This window comes from Gopherus evgoodei, chromosome 4 (genome assembly GCF_007399415.2).
Source record: "Gopherus evgoodei ecotype Sinaloan lineage chromosome 4, rGopEvg1_v1.p, whole genome shotgun sequence".
Lineage (NCBI taxonomy): Eukaryota > Metazoa > Chordata > Testudines > Testudinidae > Gopherus > Gopherus evgoodei.
In genome coordinates, this window is record NC_044325.1 from 67,412,635 (window position 1) to 67,420,786 (window position 8,152).

The 8,152-nt window shown below is 38.8% G+C and overlaps 1 protein-coding gene across 1 annotated transcript in view; it reads right to left on the minus strand.

Annotated features, from left to right (window-relative positions):
• Window positions 1-6,989, minus strand: part of UBR1 (ubiquitin protein ligase E3 component n-recognin 1) — a 157,500-nt gene extending 150,511 nt beyond the window's left edge. Inside the window, exon 1 of the mRNA XM_030559608.1 lies at window positions 6,859-6,989. The gene's annotated coding sequence lies outside the window, so the exon portion shown is untranslated. The remainder of the gene's footprint in view (window positions 1-6,858) is intronic.
• Window positions 6,990-8,152: the final 1,163 nt, after the last annotated feature.

Genomic DNA, 8,152 nt, shown 5'->3' on the forward strand with positions numbered 1-8,152 from the left:
GAATGCCTTTTGACAGTACCTGAGAATAGTTAAATAACAGGTGTATTATAGTACTACACCAAGAAAAGATGGTATTGAATATAACTGAGGCTGGGAAGGCATTGCAGTGGGATCTAGTATGTTTAGGAATTCGGGATTTCCTGAATGACCAGCTGATGGCCATTCGGGGTAATCTTGAATACCAGACTTGGCCCACTGCCCTTACAGACGCATCAGGAATACCATCTGATCTGTGATCATGGAGACATATGTGGACACTTCCTGGATGGAAGTGTGGCTTCCCAGGGCGGGGTGTGTGCCCTTATAGGGGATGAATTATGTCCCAGAAAGTGCACAGGATATTAACAAGCACATCCTGTCAGCCAAACAGGCTTTTGAACAGTGGAAGGCCCAGGAAAGGAAACCTACTATTTTTGATTCCCTCTGGGGCTGGTTACTCAACCTGGGAGAACTAGGGGAAGGTATTGTTCACCTCCTGCTCACTGGTGTGGTGTTGTGTATTGTTACTCTTCTCTTGCTTGCTTGCTTGCTGTAAAGCACTCCAGCTCCCTAGAGCTTAATCACATGTTATCCTTTAAATGTGAGAACACTCAGCCAAAAGTTTGTTGAGTATTCTCAAAGGAGGGAGTTGTTGGTGTCACTCTGGCATAACCCTAGGTAACTCGGGAGGGTGGTAGACCACAAGTGTCAATGAAGCCCTCCTGTTGTAGGCCTCAATGAACCAGTGTTCCTCCATGTTAAACACTTTGTGTAACCTAGTGTAACCTAATGTACTAATAGCTGCAAAAATGTAGTGTTAGCAGTTAGTTTTTGGTTGTAACAGCCAGTTCTCTGCTGTAATACATTAAAGCTAGGCTAAAGCACGCTCAAGGCCGTTTTAAGATACTGTATACATGTCTCAGCAGCGGAGTGGGGGGAGGAAGGGGGAAGACAAAAGATTGAATGAGAAAAGATACTGCAGCTGGATGGGAAAGGAGCGGGGATTGAGAGAGTAGCTAGTCAGCACGAAAAAGTTTTGTAGTAAACAACTGGGATATAAAAGGAAGAAACTGCTTGTTTTAGGGGGGCAGGATTTGAGATTTTCTCCCTTGCACCTTATTTGAGCTCAAATAAACTTGGTTTGCTTCTCCACTCTGGTGTGTTTATTGGCGTGGCACACCAGGCGACGGACCCCCCCCCCCCGCTGTTGCTTGGCCTCAGGCAGTTATCTGCCGGCAACATTCCTGTGGGCTTGTCTACACCATGCAGCTTTTAGCAACAGGGCAGTGTCAACTAAAAGGGTGTGTAAACGCTCTTTGTTGGCACTTTTGCTGACAAAATACTTCCAGCCCGGTGAGCGGCATTAGATTTGTCAGCAGGAGAGAGCTCCTGCTGACAAAGCCCTGTTCACACTGCCACTTGCGTGACAAAACTTTTGTCTGGGGGGGAGAGGGGGCATTTTTTTAAGTACCTGTGAAAGACAAAAGTTTTGTTGACAACTTGGTAGTGTAGACATACCCAGTGTAGACAATGCGATGTCACTGGGAGAGCTTCTCCTATCAAGGTAGCTACTGCCTCTGGTGGAGGTTGACTAAGTACACCAGTGGGAGAAGCTCTTCTGTTGGCATAGGAGCATCTTCATTTAAGAGCTACTGTGGTGCAACTACATCGGTGCAGCTGCGTCTAGTCAGTGTTTTAAATGTAGACCAGACATTGTTCTGGAATAAGAGTGTTCACACAGGGAGTCATACTGGTATAAGATGTGAATATAAATGGCTGATGTTATAAGTATAGTTTTCCTGTGTAGACAAACGCTTTATTGCTTTTCAACAGATTTAAATTAAACTGTTTTGAATTTCTCAAATAGACAATACCAGGGCAAAACCTGAAGAGAATGTCAAGGGATAAAGAAAGGAATTTCTCTAACCCAAGGGGTTACCACCTACTGAATTTCAAAGCTCTGCTGCAAACAATGGAGGTGTCACAGCTTTTCCACAGAAGGTCAGAAGATTCTTTTAATTATACAAAAGTGTTAGACAACCTAAATTAAATTCCATAAAACTTCCTTAACATTTAGAACAGGAGTACTTGTGGCACCTTAGAGACTAACAAATTTATTTCAGCATAAGCTTTCGAGGGCTACAGACCACTTCTTCGGATGCATAGAATGGAACACACAGAAAGAAGATATTTATACATACAGAGAACATGAAAAGGTGGAAGTAGCCATGCCAACTGTAAGAGGCCAATCAATTGAGATGAGCTATCATCAGCAGGAGAAAAAAAAACTTTGAAGTGATAATCGAGATGACCCATAGAAGGTGTGAGGAGAAGTTAACATGGGGAAATGGATTAAATTAGTGTAATGACCCAACCATTCCCAGTCTCTGTTTAATGGTTGGGTCATTACAGTAAGTTTGAACAAAAGAAAACCAGAAATCCTAGCAAAAGTGTTCCAGAAAGTAAATAATGATGAGAATCAAAGTACAGATTTGGGGGGGGGAGGGGGGAGGGAAGGGATGGAAATGGAAATTAGTTGAAGAAAATGATGAGATTCTAAGTGGCTGTGGAGATGATGATAATATACTAAATGAAAACTTCAGTATGCAGAAACTACAAAAAGCTATAGATAAAAGCAAAAACAACTCTAGATAAAGATAATATATGCAATATAATGCTTAAATGCTTACCTGAAGGGAGTTGAAGGATTTTATTAAAATTATACAATAGTATACAGGGAAAAGGAGTAATATCAGTAGAACGGAAATATGCGGTGATCATTCCAATAGGGAAGTCAGGCAAGTTACTTATGAGAACTAAGGCCTATAGACCAACTGCCCTCACATCTTGTGTGGGTAAAGTTATGGAAAGAATGATAAATGAGAGGCTAATTGTGTACTTGGGGGGAAATGAGATACTAAATAATGTGCAAAAAGGTTTTAGGAGGAGATGCATGCTTGATCATATTGTAAGATTAGAAACAGAGATACAAAAAATATGAGGAACAAAGTATTTGATAACTTTTGTGGACATTAAAAAAGCATATGATATATTATGGAGGAGGATTTGTTATATAAGCTGGTCATGATAGGGATAAAAGGAAGTATGTTCCGGTGTTTTTTGAGTAAGGGGACTGTACAGGTTAGAGTAGGGAAAGTCTTATCAGGAATCTATAGTATTGCCAATGACACTCTGCAGGGAAGCATTATCAGCCCTATCTTGCTTAATATTATGATAAATGATTTTCCAAAATGTGTAAGGGCAGGAATAGGCATTACATTATTTGAGGATGGGTGTGCTATATGGGTTAAACACAGAAGAATTAAAATGGCTGAAGAGAAAATCAATGAAGCACTCAAGGAGGTATCAGATTGTGGAGATGCATGGGGACTTAATTTTTCAGTTGTTAAAACAAAGGGAATCCTCTTCACTAGAAGAAAGATTAAAGATTAGTGTAATTTATATCTGTAGGGAGAACAGGTGCATGTTGTCACAGTTCCTTCTATTTGCAACCTTTGTTGCTTTGTTCTTTCTGTTTGCAACCTTTGTTGTTCCTTCCGTTTCTGTTCTCTTTGGCACTAGTTTACTTCTGACACCATGTCATGTATTTTTTGTACATGGTTGTAGGACAGGCTTCTGTATCAGATATGGACTGACTATAGAGCTTCCTCTCAGAGACATACATATCAGATGTGTTTACCATAAGATCCTTTAATGTTCTGCCAGGTATGGCTGAGGTTAGCTTAAATAAGATACGTCACACACCAGCATAATACATTTTAGCATTCCATTATGCATGTTTTTAACAGTTTTAAATTTCTTGGTGCATTGTTTGATAATAAACGTACTTGGAAAAGTCATACAGAAAGTATTACAAATAAATATAAAGATAGGATTAATTTGCTTAAAAGTATTGCTGGGATTAATTTGGTAGCAGATAAGAAAGTGCTGATTATGCTATATAGAGCATTAATAAAATCAGTCATAGATTTTGGCTGTCAAGCCTTTAGTTCTGTGCCCAGATCAGAACTTAAAAAGTCAGACCCAATTCACACTCAGGTGTTATGAATTGTAAGTGGTGCATTTCTTACAATACCTGTGTGTGTAATGCAGATAGGCATTTCTCCAATAGCTATCAATTTACGAATGAAAATGCTAGATCTGACATTTTGGGCTAAAGTCAATGCAAAAAGCACAAATAAAAATACTGGACAAATGTTGAGGAATGAGGAATGTTGAGAATTAAGCAGATGAAATGTAGCTTGTCACAATAAACTCCCTTATACTCTTAGGGTTAAAGTGTGGGTAAAAGAATTAATTGAAAAGGAAGGATTAGAAAATATTAATATCTATAGTTATAGGTCAGTAAATTATACATGGAAAATTGTCTCTCTGGATTAAGATTTAGAATTATATAATAACAAATGGAAGAAAGAGTCATCCTATATGACAGATAAAGTTTATGGGTTTATATATGGTAAATGGAGTCACCATTGCTAAGTATTTACTGATAGATCTGCAGAGGAAAAAACAGGTAGAGTGGGAGCAGCCTTTTGGATCCTTGAGGTTAGAGTTAAGAAATCTAAAAGAATATCTAATTTTGTAGCCATTAGGACAGCTGAATTGATGGAACTAATGTTAGCATTAAACTGGATAAGAAATGTTCAGCCTACCACAGCTGTTATCTTTTTAAATTCATTATCAAGTATACTGGCATTTAAAAAGGGTACTGTACCTCAGAAAGCTGAAGTACTCTAAAAAATGTTTTTTTCAATAGTAAGCTCAGTCATGAACATACTACTAGTATGAATTCAAGCACATGCTGGGATACCTGACAATAAATGGTGGATAAAGAAGAAAAAATGCATTAAAAATGGAGGCACTGATATACCTTTGATAAAAATGTAGTTAAAAAGGATTTTAAAAGGAATGGCAAGAATTGTGGACCAAGGAGAAAAGAGGAAAAAGATTCTATGAAGTATGTCCAAAAATAGAGGATAATGCACTACTCCAAAGTTATGAAAGGATTAGTCAAGTACTCATATTTAGACTGTTAGCTGATCACTGTGGTTTTACTAGTAATTTATATTTATCGAATAAACACAAAGATGGGCTATGTAACACATGTAAGGTTAGAGAAACAGTTGATCACCTGATATGGGAATGCAGGGCGTATTCCCAGGAAAGAAGAATTTTACATGATTTAAGATGACAACATATTATGAGGGATTATTGAGAGTATTGAGAAAATGGGGTAACATTCAAAAAAGTCTGCTGTTTTTTTAAGGCGATAGGGCAGGCTAAGAGAGTGTAATGGCATGAATGAATGAGGAGTATAGTAGGTGGCAATTACATACACAATAGATTATTCTGTTTTGCCATAAAGCATAAGGAGAAGCTGCTGCCTTATGCTGGTCATTTTATTAGTTGTTGTTTATTGTGTTTTCTCTTACAGTTGTTAAGTGTTTTGTTTTCCCTTAGCTTTTCTCTTCCCCTTTCTTGACAAGAGGACTGTGCATTACAGGTAATCTTTAAAATATTCACTGGTAGGGTGGCTATTTACTGCAACAGATGAAGCTCTTAAGTTTGCCCAAAGTCAGCAAATAAACCAGATGCTTAAAATCTGTATATTAATAGTGAAGAATTTTTGCTCGTTTAAGTAATTGTGAGGATGGAATTGATTGGTAACACAATTACAGTTGCTTTCTAGCCTGACAATCTTTAATATTGAAGGTTATTTTTCATACTGACAACCAAATTAAATTACAAAAATGTGTTAATTTTGCTAATGTTACCGAAATGTCGGGTCCGCCTTGCTGAGAGCCAATGACAGCCAGACAGGGATAAGGTTGCGTTATTCTGCAGAAGAAAGGAGAGTTTTGTACCTTGGTACAGAAAACTCTACTCCATACAAAAACCAAGAATTTTTTACACACACTTACACACAGGCTTCAGTCGTGTTAGCATTTGATTGGTGGTTAGCAAACCCTGTATTTCTGCAATCTGCTCAGCAAAAACTAGCTTAGGACCAGCTTCAACTGCCTCAAGACTGATAAGGAAAGACAGTTCAAAAGTTCAGGCTACTGTGTCCATGAGATATCCAATTTCTCCTAATGGTTGCCAGCTATTATAAGGCTACTAGCTGTTAGGGGGTCGCTGCTGACTGTCACAGTCCCCCCTTCGGGCCTGATAATCCAAATTGTCAAGCCCGTTATGCAATTTGCGATCAAGCTGGAGGGTGAAATATTGTGTTTTTCTATGGACAGTAGAGCCCTTAGTAACAGCACTACACAAACATTTTGCACATTGTAACATTACCCAAACAACACATAGAAAGAAAAGAAAGAAAATAATTCATTTGTCCCAGTGCCTGGTTTTTCAGCACCAGGCGCAGAGGAGTTAAGTGAGCTGGAATGTCAAAAGACCCGAACTCAGGCCAATCGGTACCCAGGGCTGGCCAATCCTGGGTACAAAGCTGCAATAAACGCCTCTTTGACATTCCTCTTTGAACACCGGGTAAAAGCCATTTATTTAACATGTAATTCAAAGGGCTATTTTAGAGGGTTTCTGCTGAGACCCACCCATCCCCTTTTCTGGCACTTAAATAGAGAATTAAACAGAAAGAAGGAGGGAATAATGGTTTAATTCAAAAAATTCAAGCCAGCAATCTCTGCTTACACTGACTGCTACAGGGGACGGAACAGAAGGATCTTAATACAACCTCAGCGCTTCCTTGCACGTTATGGCTTCCACCCTGAGGAATTACGAACAAGAAGCTCAGTTCCGCCCACACACCTAACACCCAAAGGTATAAGACAGAAATATAGTAACCAGAATATAACCAGAACCCTATTATTTTCTTATTTTATTAGAGCTCACCTTATTGGAGCACGAACCCCAAGGGCCGCGGTGAAGTGAGGGGGAGGGTCTAAGCACCCCGGTGGCACTGTTTCTAGTTCGCCGCAGCCGTCCGGAGTCTGATGTCCGAGCTAGGAGTGCCAGAAACTGGGGTGCCAGAAACTGTTACCGAAATGTCGGGTCCGCCTAGCTGAGAGCCAGTGACAGCCAAACAGGGATAAGGAAAGGTTGCTTTATTCTGCAGAAGAAAGGAGAGTTGTACCTTAGTACAAAAAAAACTGTACTCCATACAAAAAACAAGAATCTTTTATACACACTTACACACAGGTTTCGGTCGTGTTAGCATTTGATTGGTAGTTAGCAAACCCTGCACTTCTCCAATCTGCTCCGCAAAAACTAGCTTAGGACCAGCTTCAACTGCTTCTAGACTGATAAGGAAAGACAGTTCAAAAGTTCAGGCTACTGTGTCCATGAGATATCCAATTTCTCCTAATGGTTGCCAGCTATTATAAGGCTACTAGCTGTTATGGAGTCGCTGCTGACTGTCACACTAATGTTTAAAGTTACATATTTTAATAAAATGCGGTGCCTACCTGACTCTTGAGTACTTGCTAAATATTATAATCCTGACATATATTCAGAATCCACTGTGCAGTGTGGTCTTAGCTGTGTGTTGTATTAGCCTAGCAAGAAAACACAGTGCAGAACATAGGTTGCATGTGGAAGGTGACTTTGTCAAAGTCAAAGTTTGTCAAATCAAAACCAATTTTCACTTGATTATTCAAATAAATTTCTCTCCAAATAAGGATATTTCTTTGTCAAATTTCAAGTTGCTACCTCCAGCTATTTCACTGTCAGTTAAAGGTGACCTGCAAAGGAGTCTTAAAACATTAATTTTATATACTTCATTGTTTCTTTATGAGGTATAAAGGCCTGAAAAATATAGTTTAAAGGTTTGTTCTTCTTTTTCTATCTTTGAAATATCAGGAATGTCTAGTGTGATTTTTGTTTGATTTTTTTGCGCTCTCAAATATGTTTTGTGTGAACATTCTCACTTTAAAGGTGCAGGAGTTTTACATTTTAACAGATCTCTTTTTCAACTGTGCATTCATTACTTACTGGAATTAACAAAAAGAAACAACAGTTTTAAATAGCCTAGCTAAAAATCCCGTTTCCTCATAGACGTCAGTTTATTCGGTTTTGCTCAGTTCAGTCTCTTGTGATGTGATGATTTCACTATTTCAATAACTATAGTCTGTCAGGATAGACAAGATTTTAATTCCTAATGTAAAACAACTAGTAAAAAAACTTCCCA